This window comes from Myodes glareolus, chromosome 5, assembly GCF_982192425.1.
Source record: "Myodes glareolus chromosome 5, mMyoGla1.1, whole genome shotgun sequence".
NCBI classification, from domain to species: domain Eukaryota; kingdom Metazoa; phylum Chordata; class Mammalia; order Rodentia; family Cricetidae; genus Myodes; species Myodes glareolus.
The window spans coordinates 19,854,438-19,881,637 of NC_142030.1; the positions used below are offsets into that span (position 1 = coordinate 19,854,438).

Below are 27,200 nucleotides of genomic sequence, written 5' to 3' on the forward strand. Positions count from 1 at the left end.
ACAGTTCCTTTTTATGTATGGAAAGGATTATGTCACCTTCCGTTTTTTTCTCATTTTGCAATTAATCTTCCCTCATCACCATCTTTTATTTAATTGCTATTAACACGATCTTCAAAGACCATTGGGACAGAGAGCGACCTTGTCACTTTAGGATGCATTTGGAAGGGATATTAGAAGTGAACACAATTCAAACCTTTACCAGTTCAGTAAGGAAAATGTTTAGGAGGTGACTTTGAGAATTCATATAGTCTGTGTTACAGTTTAATGTGTCTGCTGTTAGCAATGTGGGGTATAATGAGGAGAGAAAGAAAACAGTATTGAGTCAACTTTCTTTCTGACCGTCCATTTCATCATAACGTTTTCTTTCTTATTGTCTGTCTTTCTTCTAGCAGACATGAGCAAGTGCAAGCTTTCTGCTAGGCTTGCAACAGTGATCACTTGCTCAGATGTTGCTGAACAGACAGCCAGATTTGTTATGGGACTTTAAAAAAACAACATGTCAAAAATGATTTTGGTTCTTAGAAGTAGAAATAAAGAAGGGTCCATAATACGGTTAAAGGCACTGGTTCAGAGTCGAGTGCCTTTTTGCTCTGTTGTTAATCGGTTAAAATGGATAATTAACTCTCAAATTAATCCCTGAGAAATTAAAGGAACATCTGGTGAAGTGTTATTCTGGGGCTTTTTATAAAAGTGGTTGGCAGTGGGTTCTTGTCGGGTTAGGAAAATTTTAAGCTCCACCTCCATTTTCTTCCCCTTTTTAAAGGTTGTCAAATAGCATGAATTCTACATAGAAGTGTTCCAGCTTCCTCTGTATTGGCTCAGTGATGTGTGAAGGGTGCCATTGCTGAATAGTGATGGAAGCTTCTAGACTATTAAAATTAAATGCCTTAGTAATAGCTGCTGAGACAGCTATCAGAGATGATGGGATGTAAAAGAGTTCCACTTCCAAAATACCCAGAAGAAATGGGGCTGTGTCTTTACTTTGATACACCAGTGTCAAACTGAGGCACACTTACAATGGATCTTCATCTGAAGACCTTAATTGACTTTGGGGTTCTAGAACTGGCCAGTCCACTAAGCCAAAATGGTTCAGACTGTTTCTTCCTACCACATGGACAGGTTTCATTTATAGCTATCTCCAAGATTGGAAGAGAGGCACACAGACCGTATTCATGGCAGCTTGTGTCTGTTTTTCTCCACATGGTTGAAGCAGGTGATGGCATGTGATTTGCTGAGACTTTGCTACCTATTCCAAGAGTCTATTATACATATCTAATGAGGTTATAGCAACATTTAGGGCAAGCTTAAAATAGGAGTTGGGTCAGCTTTAGGCAAAACAATGCTTAATTTAACATAAGCATATATTTAAAGTAATTAAAATAGTAATAAATGATATAGGAATAACTTTGAACGGTTATTTAAAGTTCACCTCACTGCCCCTTTGTACTATACACCCATTTAAAATAAAACTCACTTTATGTGTATGGGTGCTTTGCCTGCCATGCATTATAGCTTTGCTTCACTTGTGTGCCTGGTGCCCCCAGAGGCCAGAAGAAGGATTTAAGGGAATGGAGCTACAGCCAGTTGTGAGCTGCCTTGTGTGTGTGCTGGAATGGAACCTGGATCTTCTGGAAGAGCAGTATATTTTCTTAACTGCTAAGCCATCACAAGCTCGTCAAAACCCATATGCTCATTTTGTTTAGGTGTTTAAGCTTTCCCACAATGCAAGACTTGCTCAGAATGACAAGTCGATTCTTGTTCACCTGTGAGGTCAATAAGAACACAATCCCACATGCTCCACCCTATACCTTCTGACTTCTGCAGTGGGGCCCAGAAACTCATTTTAATAAACTCTAAATTGCTCCGGGGTACACTTTGGTTTAAGAAGGCACTGCTCTGTGATGTGGATAGAGAGGAGAGATTGGATCTATTCTGGTTCTTTGCCAATGATTGGCTTAGAATATGCACTTAACCCAGTTTTTGACATGACCCAAAGGGATTTCTTCTGCAAGGATACTGTAAAAAGCTATTTTGCTATTTAAAGGATGGAATAAAGCAAGAGGCAGTAAAACGGGGACTCAGGAATTAAGATCCCCCCAGGAACATCTATACTGAGAGTGAAATCCCCTACCTCAGAAACGCTGGCACCTGGAGAAGCACTCATCTTCCAGAACACAGACTCTCCCACTGCTAGTAACTGGGACACAGGGCCATGGCCATGTATGCAGTTTTCTTGGTACTTGTTTAATTTCTTTTGTAAACTGTAGCCCTTGTATAGGCAAAGTGCATACAATTTATATGTGCCTAATTTGCTAAGACTGTAAACTAACTCATTTTTCTTTAAATCCATGACTTTTGTCATTTAAAGAAATTGTACATAAAGGTAAGCATCAAGAATCAGAGCTGAACTTACTGAGATTTCCAGTCACAACAGAGTCCCTTATTGCCTTTGGACGTTATTAGCATTAGATAATGCTGCTGGGTCCCACATGGCCACATGTGACAAGGAATGCCACACAGTCATGACGTGAGCTACATGTTAAAAAATTTGTGAGGCCACCACGACAGTTGAGACTCTAAAGACGTTGATATCAAGGGTGAGGAGTTGAGTTCCATCTCTGGAACCCACAAGGGGAAGGAGAGAACTGACCCCGGGAGAGTTGTTCCCTGGTTCTGCAGGTGTGCCGTGGCATCCCCCTTAATGCAGGCATGTACATACTTGAACACGGGTGTGCACTCATGTGTGTGCACACACATACACTCACATACACACTTTAAAGAGTATTTTAATTAAATCTGAAGTCACTCTACCTCAATACACCCTATCCCGAAAGCATTTTAAAACAAACCTAAAAGCCCTTGACTGCTTAAAACATTGAGAGCTGTTTGCTTTATTTCTAATGTTTAAAGCCCCAAAGTGGTACACTTGATCATTCAGGGCCTTTCAAGTAAATCCCATCGGGTGTTCATCATTTGCCATGCAGAGTGATCACAAGAAATGCATTGCTCATTCATAGACTATGTTTTTGAGAACCCTTTAGAAAAAAGGGTCCAGCCTTTGAAAAGTTCTCTACAAATAATCACCTTCCCCATGATGCTGGTTGTCATTAGATAGTAACTCTCCTTCTGTCAACATGTATGTAAAGGACTATCAATTCAACTATTTAGTTACGTAATGGATATTTACTTAAACCTATAGGTATAGGAAAAACAGATCTGTGGAGTTACTCCCTCTCAAATGAAATTCACTGCCCTCCCCGAGAAGCTGCTTTTATCTCTTGTCATTCTGCATGTCCATTGTTTCTGAAAAACTGTCTTATACAAGGGTACAAAATATTTCAGAGCAATATAAAGCATTTTACATTTACACAAGTATTCCATAGGCTATATTTTCTGATACTACAAGTGATTCCTACACTTTCAAATAACATGTTCCTCTATATTTCCCCCTCACATTTATTCTAGGATGCATTCCAAAGTTCATTTTTGTTACTATTTGGTTGAACTTAATTATTTTTATGTTTTATTAAGTATGTTAAAATTGTGTGCAGAGAAAAAACTATGGAACAATGAATTGTATATATTGATACTTGTGATCTATATTCTTTAACATTTATCTCCTATTTCAATTTTTGCTGGTGACAGTGTTGACTGACTTAGTAATTCATGTCTAGAAGAAAATTTTCTTATAATTGGCACATGTTTTATAACTGGTACAGGGTTGTATTTTTTAATTATGACATATAAACTTAAAAATTTTAAAACAATATATCTATTCTCTAAAATACTTAAATATTGAAACTATTTTTTGATTTTTCAAACTTATATTCACTCTCCTTGATTTGAGTATAATATGGTCTTCTCGGGAAAAGCTCATCTGATGGTTGCAGAGAGAAATTGATGTTTTTTCTTCTGGGATCCCTCTATAACTATTATGTTGACTCTGAAATGAAATTTGAACTTTTATGTGCATATCTTCCCTATACCATAAAATAATAACCTTTTCCATTCTGTATACCTTGTTCCCCAAGTGAATACTGTCCCTTCTTACCTCTCAGTGCTCTGACAATACTCCTCAGAGAGACAGGAAGAGCGAGTGAAGAGAGGAAGAAAGCAGGTGAAGAAGGAAGAAAGGAAGTGCCTAGGAGGATGGAAGCAGAGCAATAGAGAGAAGAAGAAAGGGAAAGAGGAGGGATGGAGGGACATGAATAGAGCAACAGAATATATTGAATTTGATCATATGCCAGGACTCTGCAAGACAGGTTTCTAAGTTAAGAAATGTTGTCGCTCAGACCTTAAAAGAGTCAATTTTGGGGTACTAAATAAAGAGCGCACAATTTGGAAAGAATAATTATAGCTAGCACTGATGTAGTGTTTCTTTCTACCTGGACGTTTCCCAAGCTCTCTATTGGGTATATGGGGGGCTGGGAGTAGGAGGGTGTAAACTCATTTAATCCTTTTAACAGCACTGGTAGGCGGATGCTATTGTTTGTCGTTTCTTTTATAGATGCTGAGATTTTGGGGGTTTAACATGCTGAATATCTTTCCGGAGGTCAGTGGTTAGAGTGGCAGATATGCCATGTTGATCTCAGGGTCAAAACTTTTGTCAAATCTGATAGGCTCCAGTCCATGGATGACAGCACACAATGACACTTCACGATAGCTTTTGAAGCTCAAGAGTTTGAAGTCTGAAAAGGTTTTACGGAACAACATAGTCTGTCCATTACAGACTCTGGACTCGAGTTACCGAATAGCCAGTGCTTCTCAGCAGCCTTGTCGGGACAAACCGTCCGTCTCTGTGCTACAGAGACCCGCTTTCTAGAGAAATGGTGCAGATTAGTGTTTGCAAACATCTGAATCTCCTAAAAGAGAAAACAGTCTATGGACTAGAAGAGATTTAATCTACATCTGCCCCAGCTCTCTATAATGCAAATTAGTCTGGAAACAGGGAATCTCCTCAGCCCCAGGTTGCTTCTCTACCAGGTGAAGGGAACCCTACTTGGAACAGTAAATACTTCCACACATGTTCTTTCAAAACATTTACTATGTGATCAGATTGCCTACTCTGGAAAAAGAGGGATGTGATTGTAATCCTTTAATAGCTGGCATAGGACCTTTCTAAGCCAGAGAACTGCCTTTGGCCGGGGTAGGGGAGTAAGTCTAGGATGAACACACTTTGGAGAACAAGTGAAATGGGAGTCTGAGGGGGAGATGTTCAGTTCAGAGCAGTTGAGGAAGCTTGCTTTGCTGCCTATGATTGGGAACATGAGGTGTGTGGTGTGAACATGTGTAAGTGTGTATATGAGTGAGTGTGAGATTGTTTGATGATGTGAGTGTAGTGTGAGCGTGAGTATGGTGTGTGTATAAGTGTGAGTGGTGTATATGTTTGAGTGTGTTTGTGTTGTATGTATGCACATGACTGTGTGAGGGTATGTGTGAGTGTGCATGTTCGGTATGTGAGTTTGAGTGTATGGTGTGAGTATGTGGGGGGTGTGGTATGTGAGTGTCTATGTAGTGTATGAGAATGTATTTAGGTGTATGAGTATGTGTATATGCTGTTTATGTGTGTGTGTGTGTGTATGTGTGTGTGTGTGTGTGTGTGTGTGTGTGTGTGGTGTGGGTAGGTAGCGTGTGTGGGTGGAAAGTTCAGGAAAGAGAGAAGAGAAAGACCATCACCCAGAGAAGCTGAACACCCTTTACTGTGGTGGAGCTTTCTTGTTATCCCCTCCAGTACTGAATGCAATCTGGAAAGCTTCGATTAGGACTTAGAGCATGCAGACTTTCTTAGGGGCATCAGTGGTCACAGAGAGTCTGGACAGAGCTGAGAAATGAAAAGTACAAGTAGACCTGAGGCTCTCTATCTGGAGTGTCAAAGCAATCCTCACAGGGTAGGACACATCCTCTGCTGACATTGTGGTTTATAGGGCAAAGGGGTGTTGCCATACCAAGCAGCTTAGGACTGCCAGAGACAATGCCTGCTCACTGTCTTGGGAGCAGGCGAGTGCTACACTGTCTCTGAAGGCCTCTTGCTCCCCACTTTCTTCTTTGCTTTGAGACAGGATTTTAGTTTGTCCAACTGTTTTCCCAGTCACAGTGTAGACCAGGCTGGCCCCGAGCGTTTCCTGCCTCTTTCTGACAGTGCTGGGATTGCAGACACTTAAGACACACCTTGTTCATCCACTATTTCTGTAACAGCTTCTGCAGGTCTCCCCCTCTGGCCTCCCCCTCTGTGCAGAAAAGGTCCACTTATCAATGACAGTCCAAAATTCTTGGCTCTGAGACACAGAAGTGATTCATTTTATCAGCGGCGGTTGGAAACTGAAGTAGGCATGCTCCCATCCTCCCTTTCTTCTTCCTGATTTAGGCTTTGCTGAGGGTCGTATGCTCTCTTGCATGTCCTCTTTGGAGATGTCCAGTCCCTTGCTGTTCTGACAGAGACGAGGTAGATCCATCATTACAAATCTAGGACTAAGTGTTATCAAACCATTTTGATGTCAAAATGTACAGCCATGTTTTCCTATCTAAACTCAATTTAGATCTTAATTAATTTAATTTTATTTTTGTGGAGTGGGGAAATAAACTTTCCGAATTGTGGGGAATGAGTAGAATATAAGGAAGGGTTGTATTACCTCCCTTAATCCAGCCATAGCTGTGGGACACAAGGCAGATAGCTTTTTGTTTTAAGTATAAACATCTTTCCAGTGGATTGAGTCAGGGATTCATTCTATACCCCAGACAATACTCAAACTCATGCCGGACTGCTTGCCTCAGCCTTCTAAGTGCTGGGATTCTGGAGTGAGAAACCACACCTAGATTAAGGCAGCTGCTTTTGGGTAGAGAGGAGCAACTGCTTCTGAGAAGCTTGGGTGTGTGGGGGGGGCATTCTACCCAGGCTGAGTGGATAACGGAAGAGCGATAAAGGAAGTCATTCACATGTCAACCAGACTTGAGATTCTTAAGTGAAGGGTTCAGTTGAGATCAAAGTGGGTGTAGCTGAAGCCAGGGAGGGGTATGTGGGCCAAGAGAAACCATCAGGCAGGCCCTTGCTTGAGACTCCCTTTTTGTTACCCTTCAGGGTTCATTGCCATCAAGAGAGATGTTGAGTATGGGAGGTCTGTGATTGAACAAAATCAGGGGCTTCTATTCACTTCACTCATTTGACAACCAGTTAGTAAAAGCCTCTTAAGTGCTGCACTCCAGGTATCCAGATGGTGGAGAGCGGGGGAAATGCTGACCAGGTTATAGAAACACGAGCAAACACATATGTATTCAAAATTTCATTCTTTACTCATTTCAACTTACCAGCTATGGAAAGAAGCAACAAGTGGTTAGATTCCTTGGTCATGACTCCACCAAATAGCCTCCCAAAAATAGGAAAAAGGTTTACCCAGAGAAGTGCTGATCATAAGAAAACATAGCTGGAATAGAACATAATTACCTTTTGCAAAAGAATGAACAGTTACAATACAGAAAACCTGTATATAATTCTTGTCTAAACCTTAAAGTTGCAATTGGTCCTGACTAAAAATTTAGGTTGTGTGCTATCCTATAACTTTCCAAATAACCTCCCAGCCTGGAGTACCACTCTGAAAAGCCAAGCCCTGTCTTTTGTATTTTGAATATGGTTGCATCCATGAAAGGAGGATTTTTCAAAGAAACAGCTTTTTCATTTCATAGTAGAGAGGAATCTTAGAGCAAGGGACCCTGTGCCAGTGTTTCACCTTCAAGGTACATCCCTGCTGAGCAACCAGTTAATAATGCCTAACCTGCCACCCTCACCACCTTCTGCACCCAAATAGCAGCACCAACTGGGAATCAGGGATTTAACACATGAGCCTGTGAAAGATATTTCCTATTTGGGTCACAGCATCCGCATTTTTCGTGGATTGATATTACCCAGAGAGATACGAGAAAGACAAGCTCACACTTTCAGATGTGAATGTTTGGAAATGAAAAACTTTGAAGAATGATGTGAGCCCGTTGCCTCAAGGAAAGCTACAGACAGTTGCCAGTAACAGTTTTAAGAGAGAGTGAGAATCTTATGAAATCTTGTCATTGTTATGCTGAGCCTGGCAATGTCCTAACAGTGAAGGATGTTCCTCATGACATCAGTGGTGTTGTTGACAGATGTGACTTTTAACACTGTGTATAATGAAATATGTCCACATTTGCAGTATCCAAGTAAGCCAGCAAATCAATGTTTTCCAAATGACCAGTGAGAGCTTGATATTCCTGGAAAAAACAATCTATTCAACTTGAAAATCTTTGATGGGTTTTAAGGCTGTAAAGTTCACTGGTGCAGGCTTCAAACTCTATAGCTTAGCACACCATCATGAAGTTGCCCCTCAGGGTGTGGTGGCAAACAGATGTATCTGAGATAGCCCAGGAAGACTAGGAATGTATGTCTTCTTTGAAAATGTTTTGCATCTATGACTGGAAGACAATGCATCATGACTGACCAAATGTAGAAGTAGGTATAAAAATCCAGCATTTTCTATCAAGTACTGAAAAGATTTGCAAAAATGTTCTCTTCAGGAGAAAGAGTTATTATTATTATTATTATTATTATTATTATTTGGTTTTTTGAGATAGGGTTTCTCTGTAGCTTTAGAGTTTGTCCTGGAACTCGCTCTGTAACCAGGTTGGCCTCGAACTCGCAGAGATCCGCCTGTTTCTGCCTCCCGAGTGATGCGATTAAAGGTGTGTGCCACCACCCAGGTGAGAAAGAGTTGTTTTTGATATACATTTATATTATATTTTACATTAGTCACTTCTAATTTTAAAATTATAAATATCATTGTATGTCACCCATCTGTTTAAATAACCTCTTTGAAGTCCTCTGTAATTTTAAAACCTCTGCTGGGTGCCTGAGACTGGACTGCTTGAGATCCTCTTGGTTAGAGCACTTTCTTTTCTTCTAAGGCAGAGGTTTACTCCCTGGCTAAGCTCCTAAACTGGCTTTCTCTGGCTCTAGCCAATGCATGTTAGACTTATAACCAAGCTCAGTTTTAGACAGGTCTGCCTATAATTCCATGTAGCTGTGCAGAAGACAGGAAAGTTATCCTTAAATGAAATGACGGAGGGTGGTTGCCAAAGGATGACAGAGAGCCATGGCTGTTTGTTTAATGGTTTTAATACTGTTTGTTAATATTGCACCCTCATTTGGGGGTATTACCTGAGGGCCTCCTGCAGGCTGGACAAGGGTGCTACTAGTGAGCCCTTGGCTCTTGAGGCAAGATCTTGTTAAGGACTTCAGGCTGGCTGTGATCTGGAAACCTTCCTGCTTCCCCACTGCTTAGTTTCTCAGTGTTTGCCCCCATGCGTGCCTACCTGATTGGCTGACTCTTAAGAGTAAATACTACTTGCATGCATTTATATGTTTATTCCGCCATGGACTGTATCAATAGAGAACATTTTAGAAACTGCCTGCGGAACTGTGCCTCATTAGTGGATTGTGAGAGTGACTAAGAAATTAGCAGCTGCTACTTTTAGCTAATGCATTATGACAGAGTGGAAAGTGTCATGCCTAACCTCAGTACAGGGGATCTTATTTGTTAACTTCTTATTTCAGTTAAATGTATTTATGCAGGGAGACATGTGGACGTACTGGACTGGGGTGAAAATGATTTATATGTCTTACTGCAGGTTTCCTTGAATAGTTGAAAAGCCTTGTGGGAGAACAGTGCTTGCAATGACTCTGCCCCGGATTCCGACCTCATGTATTCACAGCAGAATGGCTTTCATTCCCAAAACCTTTCTTTGATTTCCTACACAAGGGCTCCTTCATCTTTGCCTGCTCCCCATACTGGATGTAGGTTAATCCAACTTGGATTACCTTGCAGCTCTTCTCTTTCCTCTTTGTTGCCCCTGTTTTGTTTCCTTCTGTGTGCCATATTTTTGCACTCTCTCCGATACACCTCTTTTTCAGGAGCAATCTGTTCTGGGCTAAAGAATTGTTTTGATTATGCCCTTCCTTCTGTGGATCTAATCAGTAGTCTGTGGTCTGAAAGACCCCTTCTCTAGGAGCTCATGACTCTCTCCTTTCCTGTCAACTGAAGAGCACCCTAGTAGATTTTAAGGAAACACTAGCTTCCTGAGTGAGACATTCATAATCATTACATATTTCAATGCCTGCTCTGTGGGCTAAATGGCCTACTTCTTATATAGTGTGGAAAAGCTGCTGGAACCACACGCAATTATATAGATTAAAATACGAACAAAACAAGTTGCGTGAGAATTTCAAAGAACTAATAAAAATGAGAAAAATCTCTAACTCTGTGTAGCAATCCCCAAGGACTATGTAATTCCCGGGTGGGATGTGAGGGTAAATACTACTTTAGGCAATCATTTCAAAAGTCTTGATTGAAGTGCAGAGGACTCTCATCACCAGATACAGCCGAATGGAACCTTTTCAGTACAGTACATATCTTTATCCAAAAGAGGGCTGTGTTTAAGAAAACGCTGAGATCTCATTTCAGGAGCTAAAAGGCTTTGTTTCCTCCAGCATATATGTTTTAAAATGTCCTCTTTTGTAGCTATGCTCTACACACATGCCTTTTTCAGTCTTTTTTCAGCATTCCCTTCTCATGAACTGCTGAGCCACGAGCCCAGCAATGTTCAGAACCCCAGTTCTGTCATGTCTGAGGAATTAGATACAGCTCATGTATGATGCTCTTGTCGGCAACAAACTTAGAGCTATGGAAAAGGAGAAGGCAAGTTTTCCCTTATTCACACGTGGAGTACTTTTTATTACTTTACTTTCTCTTTCCCAAAATTTAGAGTCTTTGGGAAAAATAAACCAATCAACCAACTAACCAGAAAGTTCTTCAACAGTTAAGCAAGCTGCCCAAATTCCCACAATATGAGAAGAGAGGCCAAGAGGCCAGTAACCATTTATGGAAAAGTTAATATTTATTTTTGTGGATAATATTTTTGTAGACCTCACAAGCAGGCCCAATTTATTATGACAATTTTCATGCCTATTTATCATTCCCCAACATGAAAGTTTGGAAAATTACATGCATAATACAAATACTTGGTTTCATATGACATTATGACCTTTAATCTTCTAGACGTTCTAGAAAAAACATATTTATTGTTTTCCATACTAGTCAATGTTACCATCAAATACACAATCTTAAGGGTCACCCTTAAGACAGCAGCATAAAACTGAGCATGGTGATACATATCTGTAATCTCAACATTTGGGGAGCCGAGGCAGAAGGATGGCAAGCTCAAAGCTAGCCTGGGCAGTGCACAACCACAATGCACAACCACATCTTATAAAAACAACAAGACACAATGTCAACAACAAAAGAGAGGCCCCAGTCACTACAATGGAGGGGACTCAGCACAACACCTGTGTTCAAGTCCCCTCATCTCTCTGCAGTTCATTCTTACCCCTATCTGCCGACCTTGTCCTGAAGCTGCCTATTGTGGGCCATTTCCCTTATGGAAGATGAATGCTACTATATGTTCAATGTCTGAAACCTCTACCCTCTATACTCCTTTGTGGAAGCAAGCAAGGTTAATGCCCTTCCTCCCATGGGCTCTGCCAATAGAAGAGTTCAACAATTAAACGGCAGGCAAACCCCGGTGACTGTCCAATCCAACAGATCTCAGATGATTGCAATGAGAGAAACTAGCAGAGGTGCTCAGGATGATGTGTGCCTGCTGCAGCGCTGCTCGGAGCATCCAGGACAAGCAGAAGCAGCTCGGCCACATTGTTCTGAGAGACAGAAGAATGAGAGCAGTTCTTGGAGTGGTCAGACAGGATGAGGGCCATAAGGTGAGGGTTCCTGGGTTAAGTGCTTGTGGCTCACTGGTGCTTACACTGGAATTTTCTAGAGGAATTTCCCTTCTGCCCCTTGTCACTAGTATAAACTTTCAGCTTGTATCATGTCATTTTCTTCAAACAGCCAGCTGAATAGAGTCCCTACCCCTCAAATACCACAATGAAGACTACGTACACCCGAAAAGGGAAATTGATTCAAAACAAATGGTCAGGGCTGCCAAAAAAGACAAGGTTTAGCCAGACCCAAGCCACTCCCTCATTTATTGCTTGTTAACACTGATGCACTGTGGTGGTGGTGGTGGTGGTGCTGGTGGGGGCAATCAGTTTCCTTGAATTGGTCCTTGTAGCTTTCAGGACCCAGAAGGGCAAGCATGTACATATCTGAAAGAGTGGATTCCCTGAGCAAAAGGAGAAATGCCTCCTAGAATACATGTACCTGAATCTAGCTAGGCTCTGTGGTGAACTGCACAGTGTTGCTGAGAGTGAGGTGGACTGGGTTCAATATGGTCCTTTAGAACTTCTAAAGTATGACAGTTTAGAGCAACAGACATACTTCTTTCCATATCCAGAGGAAACAATCTTCATACATGGGAACAGTGTATTTCTGGTCAGTTGTTCCACTGGTGCCAAAGTCACCAATGAGACAATCACCTATTACTTATACAAAACTCACAACAGAAAGATGCTTCCGCTTCTATAAAAGACATCGCTGTCAGACACTCATTGACTTCAAATCCGTCTCAGAAATGCAACATTACACAGAGGGATGTATCTGAGCGTGGAAATGTGTGACTGTTATGGAAGCTTACCCATGTAAGAAAAGTAATCTGTGTTTGGCATTTGCTATAGTGAGGAAGTTACTCACCATTGACATGTTTTGCAGAAACTCAAAAGCAGGAATGAAAGTAGGAAAACATCAAAGAAGAGGGATGGAGGGAGGGGCTGAGGGAGAGATTGAATTAGAAGCTGCAGGTGTGCTCTGTCCTGATTGGAGAGTGTTGATGTGGGGAAACAGCTCCTGTGATTCATTAGTGAGAAACGGGAGAAGAAGTCAGAGAAGCCGGAACTCACTACCCAGATCTTGACCCTCTGGTCTCCTTTGCTGGAGCTCTTAGGGTATGTCTTCTGGGTCGATTGTAGGTGGTGTGAGTCAGTGTTTTATGGTCCTTCCCTTGATTCTTTGTAGTTACTCTCCTGTCATAGTCATTGAAAGTTTCAGGGCTTTGGGATGATGAAACAAATATTCATTATCCAGAAACTCCTAATGAATATGACAGAAGGAATAACACACACACACACACACACACACACACACACACACACACCCTATAATGTAGTTCAGGATGGATCACAGACATAGAAAGGGCATAAGAAAATCAGAGCAGCCACTCAGAACATCTCAAGGTCTGAGTGGCGAAATCTTGAAAATGGTGTCATTTCAGCACCTGCACAGGAGTGGGGCATGACTGTTTAGCACACACTCTACCAAGGAAGCAGAGTCCTCAGTGTGTGAAGAACGAAGGGGGAAAAAACCCGAATAGTTTCAATTATTCTTTTAAAGCCACTTAGCAAACAGCAGGTTGGCATTAGCTATAGGCTCTAGGAGGTGAGAAAGGCAGCATGCACTGCCCTCTGCCTCAGATGCACCAGGGTAACAAAGTTTAAGAGGGCAGGTGCAAAGTTAAAAGCACTGATGCTTTTATGCTTGACGGCAAAACAACAACAACAACAACAACAAAAAACCCCTAACCAATTGTAGATAAATCAAAACCTATATTTGATTGCTGGAGATAGAGAAACTGTTGACAGAGTGGAAAACATTTTCAACCATCCAGGAGTTTCACATCAAAAAGAAATAGTCTAAATAATCCGCCATCACCGCCTTGACCTTCTGATGCCCACATTTTACTCATAAGGCAATACTTGCTGCTGCCCAGGAACACTTCTGTTTCCTGTGACTCACTGAGAGTCCCACAAAGTGGGCACCAGGCACTGTTGATCTCTGTGGCACTCCTAGAGAAAAACAAAATCTGGGGACATAAAGGAGCTGGTTATTGGGTGAAAAGCTGTGTTCACCTGTTAAATCTGGACCTACTTTATGCCAGGTTTTGTGTAAGTAGTTTAAAATCAGTCCCTGACTTCTCTCTTGAGAGTAGAGCCAAATGCAAGACTGCAGGGGAGTATTGAGCAGAGAGCTTTTCTTTTACGGATGGATCAGCAAGGAGGAGGGTTTTTACCCAAAGCCCCCTTCTATCTTTCTAGCTATAAAAAAAAAGTGAATAAAAAAAGTCAGCTGAAATTTCCTCTGTTTTCAAGGCTCCTGTTCATTGGGCTTGAACAATCGATACTGCTGCCCAGATGCTTCTGAAAAAAATAAGACCCACTTTAGTTTTGTAGTGCCTTGAATTGGCAGGACAAGTGAGAGAGGATCATTAAAGTGGAAAGAGCACTTCGCTTGTCTACGGTTTACTCACCGATCTCTAAAGAATTTTAGGAATTGGAAATTTCAAGATCAATGTGTGAAATGAGTAAGTCAGAAGTGTTGCCCAGAGGAAGAAGCCAGACTCCACATCAACAGAAACCCATTTAAAGGCTAGAAAAGCATGACACCTGAGACAGACTAGCAGCATCACCATGTGTGGGCAGCCAGGCATCACTAAATAGAGAAACATGTCCTAAGCACCGTATCTTGGGCTATTTCACCATGGGAGAAATCATACGGTACAGTCCTCCACACACCTCAACTGTGTACAGGTCCAGGATGCACAAAAGTATTTGATGCTAAGTGGACTGGTTCACTATGTACATGTCTGAAAATAATGATGCAGTTAAAAGACAGGGAAGACATGGGGTGTTTTAGGCACTTGATTACACATGACTTTGCAGTAAACATTTACTTTTTTAGTAGAGGATGTATGCGTCTTAAAATTATTTTTTGAAATTATAATTTCATCATTTCCTTTATCCCTTTCCTCCCTCCAAAGCCTCCCATATTCCACATATTCCATAGTATAAAGCTATAGTATACTAAATACATCACCAGGAACCATTTATTACTGTTTTCAAATATTCTGTAGGGTATAATTGTGGAAGCTCACTAGTTTTGTTCACACCAATGTCAACACAAATAAGACTTGTGCTGCCTGCCAATGGCTTTGTGATGAATCTATTGCAATGATAGTTATGGCGTCAGGAGGTGGCAGAAGATTGTTGTCATATGTCCAGTCAGTTAGTCCCCAGTATGTCCTTATGTGGCTCATGGCAAGATTAGTATATTAGTGTACGTACCAGGAAGGAACATTCTTTGTGGGCATGCTTAAACTTTGTCCTTTATGAGTGCCCCCACCTTGACTTTCAGGTTATAATGTCTCACTTTTTTTTAAAACTGAAAATCAGCTGAGTGTATGGTGCTTATCTATAATTCAAGGGCTCAGGAGACAGAGACCAGAAGATTGCAAGGTCTCATCAGTCTGAGCCACATAGCAAGACATCATTTAAAACAATCAAGGAAGGGTTTTTGTCTAGCACGGGCAAAGGTCCAAGGCTACACATCTTATCTCCCATACCACAATAAAAGTAACAATAACTGTGATTACACTAATAAAACATGAGAATCAGAGCCAGAGTATTCATTATTAGACTAGGCTGTCTGGGCCCATGGAGGACACTACTTAATATATGGCGGCTGTGATGGTAAAGTCACCCTTATACGAAATATTATCTCATGCATGTCTCTCAGCCACAATTTATAATAGAGTAATCATTAAAGTGTTACTTAAGTAAAAATTCTCTCTCTCGTAGTCGTGTGTTTAACTATCTGTTCTTTGTTCTTTTAGACAGGTCTCACTGTGTAGTTGGGTTGCCACCAGCCTTTCGTCCTCAGTCTCTTAAGCGCTAGGATTAAAAACATGCCCACTACGCTCAGGGTCCATTCTCTCTATCTCTCCCTGCCCTGAGGAGGCGAGCCTTCAACTCCACACACTTCCTGCCATGCTGTACTGCCCCAGGTTGTGACTCAGCAAGCACCGACTGAAGCCTCTGAAACTGGGGCAGCACACCCACCTCTCCCTGAGCTTGTTCTGTCTGTTATCTGTCACGGGGACGATAGGTTTTGTGACCACTTTGATCTTGTCTCGCGTTGATGACATAGATTGCATCTGATAGGTTAGAGAAATCCCTTTCCTAAGAGCTCAAAAATATTTGTCAGGTAATGCTGGCCCTTTTAAAAGTAGACAAGAAAGCCTGTAGCTTGTGGTAGAAGAATTTTCTTTTAAATACAATATTCCCAAAAAGCTTGGGTACCCATGAAATGATGCCAAATCACTTGCTGAATAGGAGTTCTCAGCTGGTGAGAAACAGACTTGGATAAAGTCTCAGGACTACTGCTATACCTCTTTCCTCTCTCCCCACTTCTTGCTTTTGATCTCTCTTCCTCCTGCCTTCCCCCAAGTCACTGAATCCCAGGGCTTATAAGTTCCTAGGAACTAGATCCTCTACTGGTATTTCTGGAATCTCAGGGCTTTAAAAGGTGTTTGGATCACAAATCACCAATGACACAATTTTTTTATATATACTGCTGGCCACAAATTTGCACTTCTCACTCTGTTCTAGGGCTAGCAGAGGCCTTTACTACATAGTATATGCTATTACCGTGCCCTGGTCTTCAGCATGGGACTGAGCTGGAAGTGAGCAGGTACATTGCTGTTCCAGAGAAATGAAGAGCTATTGGAGAAGGGGAGAATGCTTATTGCACAGATATCTGGGAATGGCCTTTGCATTCCAGTAGCCAGAAATGAACCATATTTTTCCCATTATCTTGGTATTCGACCAGGTGCACAGTCACAGATAATTTACAGAGTGGATTACTCAAGGAGCAGGGAATCATAAATGGCCTCAGCAATATTTGCAAACATTTATGAACCACAAATTCATGACTGGCTGTAAAGAGAGTCATGTAAAGAGTTTTTTAACTGGAAGTTAAAAAACTGAATGATAAAGCCAATACCTACATTCCAAAGCTGCTGCAAATCCATTCTACTCTGTGGGGGTGTGTACTGTGAGTATTCCCACCTTTCCTGTAATGTTCTAAATACCAAGGTTTTGACATTTTTATTAGTCATTTCTGCCCAAACCTCAGGGCATGTTCTACATTTCTTTTCCGCCAAATCAATGTCTTATTTTTAAAATATTTATTAACACTATTATTTTTAGGAGATGGCTAGTCTATATTTGCTAAACTGTGTTGGCTGGGTGGTGTGGGAAGTCCTTCTGTACATGTGTTGCTTTTATAGGTTAATAAAGAAGCTGCTTTCAGCCAATGGCTTAACAGAATATAGCCAGGCTGGAAGAGCTCTATATAGAGAGAGTAGGTGGAGTCAGGGAGAAGCCATGTAGCCACTACTGGAGACAGATGTGCTGGAACCTTGCCAGTTAGCCACAAGCCTCATGGTAAAATATAAAATAATTGAAATGAGTTAATTTAAGATGTAAGAGTTAGCCAATAAGAAACTAGAGCTATTGGCCAAATAGTATCACAATTAATAAAGTTTCTGTGTAATTATTTTGGGTCTGAGCAACTGGGAATGAACGATCAGCCTTCATGGCCTTAATCAACAGCTGGGTGAGTTTGAAATTGATTCCATATGCTAAAATAGGAGAGAAAGGAAGAGGACTCCTCATAAATGAAGCATTTGCATTGATAAAAACTCCACAAGGAAGGCCCTCAAATGTCAGGGTTTCTGATCCACTCTCTCAGAGAAAGTTGATTTGATAAGACTTCTGATTTTGTTTTCTAGGGATAGAAGAGATGTAAGTAATAGAAAAGGAGAGTGGCAATTACTTTTCCCATTATTGCGGTGTGTCCATGCTGCATAAAACAAACAAACAAAAAAGCAAAACAAAAAAAAATGATTCTTCCTCTTGGAGTGATTTAAACCAAGAGCAAGCCCAAATTTTAATTCTCAGTGCCTTCCCCTTTGTCTTCTCTTTGTTCATATTTTCTGTTTCTCACACAGGGCTATGCCCTATATTTACTGAACATCACAGAAAACATGGTGTGGGAAAGAAATGGAGAATCTGTTGTCTTAATCATTTTTATGATAGTGTATAAGTAAAAAATTATTTTACTGAAGCCCACTGACTCAAAATAACACTCAAAACTCGAACAGATATTACCCACCTATATGTCTACATATTTATTCCATCATTTACTGTGGATACGTGTTTCTTTACGGTTGCTTTCAACCTATTGGGTGATTTCAGCAAACGATTTTCACAACACCTCTCTCTCTCTTTCTCTCAATCACTCTCTCTCTCCCCTTATCAGGGCATGGAACAATATGTAATTTGAGATGAAAGCTATGTCCTTAACTTCAGTTGCAAAAAGCTGATTAGAGGGGAAGTCCAAGTCATAGTAAGGTTGATTACAAAGTTTTCTTAAAGGTAGGCTGAACTTAAATAGCCTGAGAACACTGTAGCAAAACAGACAGTACCTAGTATTAAAGGGCCTCGAGCATACTATTAATTTGATTGTTGAAAGGTCTGGCAAATGTTCAGTCTCTAAAGGTAAGTGATATTTTCAGGAAAGGCTTTTCTCACACCTTGAATTTTGAAAGATTTTTTTTTTTTAAAAAAAATGTGATTCCTGTGTCAGTCAATTGTGTTTTTAAAATTCCTGGCAACAGTCCACAATGTTCACCAAGAAAATAGCTGGCAGTTAAGGATATTTAAGTTCAAGATATGAAACAACCCATGTTTGAATAACAAAATTAAGTGTAGCAGTTTAGTCCTATTAAAATGGGAATTCTGTAATAATGAATTAGGAGGGTAAAACAAAGCAAAAGGCTGGGATTGGTAGTGTATACCTATAATCCCAGCACTCAGTAGGTGGAGACCTGAGGATTACATTTTGAAGGCCAAGCTATGCTATGTTGGAAGACGCCAGTCTCCAAAATAAATAAATGAATGACAAAGCAGAAGACCGAGTGCAGCCCGTGAAATAACATAGCACAAAACAAAAAGACAGAAACAAACACACGAATGCAAGGAAAAAAATGAAGGTGCGAACAGGGGGCTTATATAAACAGACACCTTCCATAATTATGTTCTTTGCCTCAGAGAGAAAAGGGGAGGCAGGAATTCAGGCATTGAACATCAAGAGAGTACTACATAAGTACAGGAAAAGAAGACAGTATTTGCTATCAGAGTAAGAAATGAGAAAGTCTTAGTGAGACATTAAAATTTGACGGGATCCTGGGAGTATAATTGGATTTCCACAGGCCCAGATGGGAGCAAGAGGGACCCCGCAAAGAGCACAGGTGTAAGGTGAGGCCTGAGCCATTGGCAAGGTGTGTGTGTGTGTGTGTGTGTGTGTGTAGTATGAGGTGTATACAGGCTGAAGTAGAAAGGTGGAAGAATAGTAAGGCCATTTTAGATTATACTAAGAAGAAATCTGAACAGCCACATAAATTGCAGTCCATGGGGTTGTGTGTTCTCTGATAGGTTGTGTGTGTGTGTGTGTGTGTGTGTGTGTGTGTGTGTGTGCATGTATTCACATGTTTATGCATGTGGAGGTATAGATTCATGTGTTTTGTATGTGCCTGTGGATGCTAGAGTTCAATTTTGGTTGTTATTCCTTGCCCTCCTCATGTTTTGAGACAAGGTCACTTGATGGGGAACCTCTTTCAGACAATGGCCTTTGAAAGACTGGATCAGGTCAGGCATGGCCATGGGTACCAAAAAGGTGTGTGCCAGTACCCACCCCCACCCCCGCACCCACACACGCCTGGATGCTAGATTCTGTTTCTGTTCCCCGCTGTGATCTGTAAGTTCCCTTTTAAATAAAGAGCTCTGTATTATACCCTATTCGGAGTGATTACTTTATTCCCTTTCCCCTTCAGTCACTCACTTCACTGGGACCGGCTGCTAGCCAAAGAATCTTCTTGTTTCTGTCTCGCCAGCACTGGGATAGCAAGCTCTGCAACCCAGCACTCAGGTTCCCACATTTGCCCAGCAAACAACACTTCGCGGAGTACCTTCCTAGCAGCTGCAATGAAAGTTGTTTATCCATTTATGTTTAATTCTTTGTCTCTGTATGTCAGTGTGTGCATAGTGCACATGACTGCAGATACTCTTGGAGGACAAAAGGTACTAGCTCCCCTGGGGCTGGAGTTACAGGTGGTTCCCAACATGCATGGTGGGAACAGACTTCTGGTCCTTTGCAAGAGCACAGACTTTCTTACCGCTGAGCCACCTCATCAGCCCCTCCGTGAACATCTTAAATTAGTGGTGAAATATCAGGCTTCTGTGTGATTTAATTTCTGAATCTGTCAATTAAAAAGATTGGTGTGGGTACAAACTGGTTAAGGAGCCCATTTAAGAAACAACTTCAAGCAAGCTATTTGGGAACAGCGGTGATGACATCAGCAACGATGTGAAGACCAACTTGAAGATGTTCAGCAGCTTTCTGTGTGATCCTCAAACTGGGCAACACTTCATTATCTAAACTGGGATGAGGCGAGCACAGGCAGGAAGTCTGGCTTCTACAGGTAGGAAAGGGCTGAAGAAAGCAGAAACTGAACAAAACCAGATCCATTATTTCAAAGTTAGCTTCCTAAAGGTGAAAACAGGGGTTCTTTACAGCCATCCGGTCTACCTGGAGTTTTGTCTAATCTCTCCATCTCTGCCTCTTGGGGTCCAGGAAAGTCACCTGACCACAGTGCTGCCCGAGTGCTGTGTATCTGCTGTATGCTTTGCTGTGGTCTCTTGGGAGTTGGTGTGAAAGAGTGTAGGAATGTCCTCTCCACTTTCACAGTAGAAAGCAGAGGTGCCCTTAGGTCACCAGAAGCACACGCCTCTCAGAGAGGCTTAAATCCATCACTTTACCCAGGATACTTACTCACTTCCATCTTGAAGACAGAGAGGTGCCATACCTCCAAACTCTTTGTTATTCTGTCTTTTTGACACCATCCTCTCTCATCCTCTGTTAAACAACCCTCCAAACCCCTCCCCTCCAGGATTATATGTCAAAATGTTTGTCTCAAATTCAAGTACTGGAATGAAGGTTCCAGGGGCCTGGGATAGCAGCATCTAGCTCAGGGACTGTAGACAACCCTCTTCTTGACCCTGTGATTTGAGAACCAAGAATATGATGAGCAAGAGAGGTCAGCCTAAGAGGAGGTACAAGGTGTCCTGAGACAGCACTGTCTGAAGTCAGCTTGAGATCTGTAGAACAGTAAAAATTGCAGTTCGGGGCTCAGGCGAAAGTTCAATATATAAAGAGCTTGTTCCAGCCTAGACAAACTGGCAAGGTCAAGGACTAGGGAGAGGCTTGTCTTCCAAAAGCTAGTAAATGGCTTGTGTTGAACAATACTTAGGAATAGCTTCTAGCCTCCATATGTGTACACATACGTGTGTCCCATGTACTCACGCACCCACACATGTGTGAACATACATCATCATCCCCAATTAAAGCAAAACCAAAGCAAACTTTTCTTTATTCATACCAATTTAAATTGGAGTTTTTACTGGTTCTTGTAGTTCACACTTGTAGTACACCTTGGGAAGCAGGGCTAAGAAAATTCAAGGCATGCATGGGTAACAGTGAGATACTGTCTCCAAATTAAAACAAACAAACAAACAAACAAAAAATAGAAAATGGACTCCAGTCACAGAAAACTTACTCACAAGTACAAAATCCTAGAATAAATTCAGTACCTTGCACATTAATTAATCAATATTAAAATAATAAATGATAAATTGATTTTTTCCCAGTTACAACCCAAGTAGTCTAAACAAATATAATGAACATTGTTTAAAAATTTTCCCACTTTATTTGAGTTGGAGCTATAGTCCTTAAGATAGATTAAAGAAATGCTTCTGTTTTTGAAAAATATTAAAATGACACGCATTTAAAAACTTTCTTAAAAAATCATAACAAGTAAAATTTTTGATCTTTATTGTTGTTTTTTTTTTAAAAAAATGTTCATTAAATGATCTAGGCTGATTTCCATAAGTAGCACAGATTGGCTTATATTCACAATTGTTATGAATGATGAAACAGCGGGTTCTAGAAATGAAATGAGCTGCAATGGGGGAAAATCATCAATTACAAATAGCCTTAATTGAATGATTGTTGCAAGAATTATGGCTGGGCTGTAAATTGTCATCTCGTTATTATTTAGCTCTCACTAGAAGCTCATTCTGCTCTCTCTGCTTAGCAATGCTCCGCTCAGAAGTACACATGGCGCTTTCCCCTGGGAAAGCTCCCTGATGCAGGCAGACCTGGATTTCAGCCCACCTGCCTCCACCTAATGGCTAAGGAAGCCAAGAAGCACTTTCGTGGCCCTTTCTCCCGTTTCCACAGCCAGCACTGAAACTGAGGGTGCACGTGATAAATTGAAATATGTGCACATAAGAAACACCCATTCAAGATGCTCAGTGAGGCTCTCATTAAGTCGCCAAATGTCTGTGTTTAATGGTGGGTTACAGTATAAAGTTGGAAAACTTCCTGTGAAATTGTGATCGATTCATTTCTCTCTCAGAGTCATAGCGGTATAACATGTTTCAGACCCACTTGGGTGCCTTGCTGGCACTTGGGGGTGTCTCAGAGGGTGACTGACTGGAGCTAATGAAGTCAATGCTAATGATGTTTACAAACCTTTCTGGTAAACACAACTGTGTGGTTAATTAAATTGAGCTCCCATTGTTGTTGAGAACACCGGAGAGAGAGGAAGCTTTCCCATCAGAATGTGCGGACCTGTCTGGGGCTCTCCTCAATCCACTGAAGCTCTTTAAAGATAAGTCTGCATAATGTGCTTTTCCTTTGATGCCCCCCAAGTGTGTGGGCTGCGACTGTGTAGCCTGACAGGTGTGTGAATGTCATCCCAAGCACTGAGCTGCTGCTTAAGCTACTCCAGAAGAAATGGCAGCTATGGACTGCCATAGACAGAGCCTATGTTGTTCAACAGAACCTTTATCTTGAGACTTTATATATAACTGTGAACTGGAGTCACATATACAAGCAGAAAGTCCCAGCCACCAGCTTGATGTGACAAGTTCACGGAAGAAATTTCTCTAATAAATGAGTCTAATAAATTTCTCTAATAAAGGCAGTTCCACTTACATTCAGTGGAGCTGAAAGAGAAAGCAGTCTAGGAGCGAAATTCCCAAGGAAGAAAATCGGAGAGCAGCATTTTCATCTGTCAGAAATGGGTGAAGCCTTGTTTCTTCTTTTTTTTTTTTTTTTTTTTTTGTAAGGAAGAAAGAGTTTATTTACATTTACAATTCCACAGCACAGGTCATCGAGGGAAGTCAGGGCAGGAATTCAAACAGGGCAGGAACTTGGAGGTAGAAGCTGATGGAGAAGTGATGGCTTGCTTTTTTTTATATATATATTACTCAGCCTACATTATTTTATTTTATTTTATTTTCAAAGTTTATTAAATTATAAAAGTTTCCATTTCCTCCCCTCCTCCCAACACCCTCCCACTCCCCCCACTCCCTCTCCTCCTCCCTCTCCATCCCTAAGAGCAGTCAGGGTTTCCTGCCCTGATTTTGGGGATCCAGTCTGTTTGGAAGCCTTGTTTCTTCTAACTACTTTTAGTATTTCACATGGTTCCTGGTTTAGATATACAAATATCCTAACATTTTTCTAATCAAATTCCCTCTCTTTGAGGAACCAATACAAGCACCATCTATAGGAAATCCAAGTTAAAACTGATCCATAGACTTGTTCCTTTGGCTTTAACTCAGCAGATCCAACCGAGTAACTGTTCACAGCACTCATTGTGTTGGGTTCTGTGAACACCCAACCTGAAGAGTATATAATGTGCCCAGAATAGTGGGGCAAGGATATGTGCAAAGATGATGTCGTTTCATAAGAGGGACATGAGAGTCTGTGGGTTTGAGGATGTTTGATAAGTACCCATTTCTTAAAGACAACAATGATACTGTGTGTGTGTGTGTATGTGTGTGTGTATGTGTATAAATACATATGCACACACATATACACACCACATGAATACCGCATGCATGTGTCTATTATATCTTTCCATGGAACTCCCAAACGTGTGATTTTTTTCTTTTTCTTTTATTCCCTTGGTCTTAAACTAAATTGTCCTGGAGACTTTTAATACTTGTTAGAATTAATTTTGCAATTTCTTATTTCTCTTGCTGTCCACTTTCCTCTACTACTAGGGTTGCCTGAGGTTAGCATCCCTTTTCTCATCCAATTGGTATTTCTAATGTTTCTAAGGTAATTAATTAACCTTTCGGTAAATATTGATATCAAATTGACATTCTAAGATAGAGGACAGGTTTGCTTTTCTTTTTTCCCTTCTCCCCCCGCCACCCTCAGAGACAGAGTTTCTTCTGTGTACTTGCTTTGTCCTGGCTGTCTTGGCACAAACTTTGTAGACGAGGCTGGCCTCGAACTCACAGAGATCTCTGTTCCCTGAGTGCCAGGATTAAAAGCGTGCACCACCTTTTAACAGGCAGTTTTTGTTGTTCACTTTAGGGTTTAGGAACCAGGTTAGTGTCTTTTTCTTTGAGTTAGATTTTGCTGCTGTTTTATTTATTTGTTGGTTAATGCTCATGTAGTCGGTAGTGACATTTATGGATAAATCATATCCAAACAAATATTCAAACACCTAAACAACGTTGCATAATTGTACTCTCAGTTTAGAGCACAAATTCTAGTTTTTAACATTATATTTAAAAAAAATTCCATTATAGAAAATATGGTTCAGACCTAGCATCCAGCAAATGGAAGCAGAAGACTCTCAAATTGGGCTACATAGCAAGACCCCAAATCAAGAAAAGAAGAAAGAAAAAGACTGTGAGCTGCCATGACACAGGTCACATTAAATTGTCATCCTCCTAGCTTGCTCCAGAGTGCCCCTCCACACAGAGGTGACTTCATGGGCAAAGTCCCTTTGCCCATTGCTCTGTGCCTGCATTCATCAATGCCACATTCTTGGGAGAGCACAGAGGAGGCAGAGGGGACTCTGCGGCTGTCTAATCGGCCCGGTTAAGCCTTTAAGCAGATAATGTAGGGGCTTACAGGCTGATATGAGGCAGGCGAAGCAGCTTATTCTTCATTTCTGAGCATTGTGTCAGGTGAATCAAGGGCAAGCAGTAACTAAATAAAAAGTCAGAATATCTATTTTATGTTTCTATACTCTGCTATCCTTATTACTGAAGTAGAGCATTTGATTACTGTTAGGGATTTTGGAGACCCAGTAATAAAAATATCTTCTATTTCTGTTTGGATTGAGCACATCAATCAAGCAGAAAGGGACAGACAAGGGAGAGCAACCTTAAGCCCCCTTATTTATGCGCTGTGTGTCACAGTTCTGAAGCTCACTTCTCGGACGACACTTGAGAAGTCACTGAAGGCACTGCTCTGGAGCAGACTGGGGTGTAGATTTCCAGCCAGGAGAGGAGGAATGGACCTGGGGGCTTGCTCTGCGTCCCCTGCATACTTCTTACTGGCTGATGTGTCCATGAGCCTGGCCTTCCTGGAGTTAACGCTGGGATGTTTTCAGGCAGCAGGATACAACTAGGGAGTCTGCATGTGCTGACACGGAGAAGAGACATTCTTAAGTCTCAGAAGTACATAGAACATTTCAAGTCCATTGTTGGTTGTCCTATCTGTCTGCCAGGCCTTGTGTAGGCTGTATCGTTGGACTTTATCTCATCCCATCCCAGTCCCAACACCAGGCCCCCAGACAACATTTTTAAAGGATTGGCTCTAAACATTGTCCTTTCTGTTTTATGAAAGAGGAGAGTAAGTCTTAGTGAAATTATTTAATTTGCTCAAAGTATTGTAATTACAAATATTGAGAGTCAAATCTAGACCTGTTGTTCATGAAAATCCTTCCCACCCGGGTATTTTGAATGTTAAGAAATCAAATGACATTAATCCAAGCAAATTAGATAATTAGATTTTTTTTTTTTTTTTTAGTTGAAAACCACTCTGAAACTGTGTGGTGGGAATTAGGTGACTCACTGATATAAAGTATAGAGTATAGCTTCTTTTAAACTTTTTTACTTTGAAATAATTTTAGACTTACAGAAAAGATGCAGAAATAACACAGAGATTTCCCATCGGGCCGTTCTTGGCTTCCCCTCCTGTTAGTCTCTTACATAAGCATGGCGTAATTACTGAGATGGGGAATTGATGCTGTTACAGAGCTAACTAAACTGCGAGCTTTACTCATTTCACCTTACTGCTCACTTCTGGCTCTGCAGCTTTTTTTTTAAGGGCAGGGATGCTATTTTAGGGATTTTCATAGCCCAGTACGTGATGGGAAGTCTGACTGAGGGATGATGCCCACTGACTGCAGAATGGGTAGCTCAATGAACGGGTTTTCAGTCACACTACAGCTTGGGAATCCTTGTGTGGATTTGTGTCACATGGGTGTGAAGCACATGAAGATACGCTGAGGCTTTGACTGAATGCTTCTATAGAACTGAATTCCACCTTAGGCTCAGTGATGATGACATTTTTGTTTTTGTTTTTACTATTCTCTCATACATTATAGCCCATGACCCCTCTTCCTTTCTTTCCAGTAACTCCCCACACTTCCCTTCTCCCTCAGATCTACTCTGCCTCTTTTATTTCCCTTCAGAAAAGAGAAGGCCTCCCAGCAATATCAACCAAACATGTCAAAACAAGTTACAGTGAGACTGGGCACATCCCCTCATATCTAGGTTGGATGAAGCAACGCAGTAGGAGAAAAGGGGTCCCAAGACCATGGAAAAAGAGTCAGAGAAAGCCCTTCCTCCCCCTGTTGGGAGTACCTCAAGAATGTCAAGCTACACACCATTATATATATATATATATATATATATATATATATATATATATATATATATATATATATATATGCGCAAAGGACTTAGCTCAGACCCATACAGGCACCCTGTTTATTGATTCAGTCTCTCTCATGAGGCCTTATGAGCCCTGGTTAGTTAATTCTGCAGGCCGGCCCTGTTCTTTGTGCTGTTCTCATTCCCTCTGCCTCCCACAATTCTTCCTCACCCTCACTTGGGGTTGAACAGAGTTTTAGAATTGTGAAAATACTTCAATGTAAAGGAGGGTGATTGAACAAGATGAAAGAAAAGATGTCACAGTGCAATCTTCCAACTGGACAGAAAGGTTCCCCCCTCTCTCTCTCCCCCTCTCTCGTGCGTGTGTATGTGTGTGTGTGTGTTCTCACATTAGCAAGTGAAGGAGCCAGTGGTTTCCAGGCTGTCCTGCATTTCTAAGCAGACTGAACACAAATGTTAACCCAAACTGCAGAAGCTCCCATGCTAAAGAAAAGTCCACGCAGATTGTTCCCAGGCATCCGCTTGCTCTTGGACCGAGTTAAGCTAAAATGAGATGATGTGAATCTGCCAACAG

At 41.2% G+C, this 27,200-nt stretch overlaps 1 protein-coding gene across 4 annotated transcripts in view; it reads left to right on the plus strand.

Moving 5' to 3' along the window:
* Rgs7 (regulator of G protein signaling 7) overlaps window positions 1–27,200 on the plus strand; it is a 389,011-nt gene that overhangs the window by 184,434 nt on the left and 177,377 nt on the right. The window lies entirely within an intron of this gene.